The sequence below is a fragment of the Anoplophora glabripennis genome, unplaced genomic scaffold, assembly GCF_000390285.2.
Source record: "Anoplophora glabripennis isolate ALB-LARVAE unplaced genomic scaffold, Agla_2.0 scaffold417, whole genome shotgun sequence".
In the NCBI taxonomy this organism is placed as follows: domain Eukaryota; kingdom Metazoa; phylum Arthropoda; class Insecta; order Coleoptera; family Cerambycidae; genus Anoplophora; species Anoplophora glabripennis.
The window spans coordinates 63,928-64,447 of record NW_019417057.1 but is presented as its reverse complement, the minus strand read 5'-3'; positions in this window follow the sequence as shown (position 1 = coordinate 64,447).

The following is a 520-nucleotide window of genomic DNA, read 5'->3' as shown; positions in this document are numbered from 1 at the left end:
TGTTCATTGGCCCGGAGCCCTTCTGTGGCACATCTCCCAGTGTGGTCAGGCGGGCTCTGGGCAAATGGACAGAGACAGAACATAGGAAATACTGGACTTCAAGGCCAGGACATAGCCATTCCAAGGAGCTTATGGAGTATCCTTCGAATGGAAGAGCGATTGAGTTACTGAGCTTGAATAGAATCCGGCTCAGGAGAGTGACAGGACTCATAACGGGACACTGTCACTTTAAGAAACATCTACATAGACTAAAGCTTGTAGACAGTCCGGTCTGCCGAGGATGTGAATCGGCGGATGAAACTTCTCTGCATATCCTGGGCGAGTGCCCGGGATTTGCACGTAGCAGAATGGCGCTCCTTGGGAGACCCTATTTGGAACCCAAGGAGCTGAGAGAAGTGTCAGCAAGGAAGCTTTTGGACTTTGTAAAAAGGACAAATCTACTTGCTGAATAGGACTAGTAGTGGGGCGCACAATAGGCCTAATTAGGCCGCAGTGCTATGGGACTTTTAAAGGACCAACC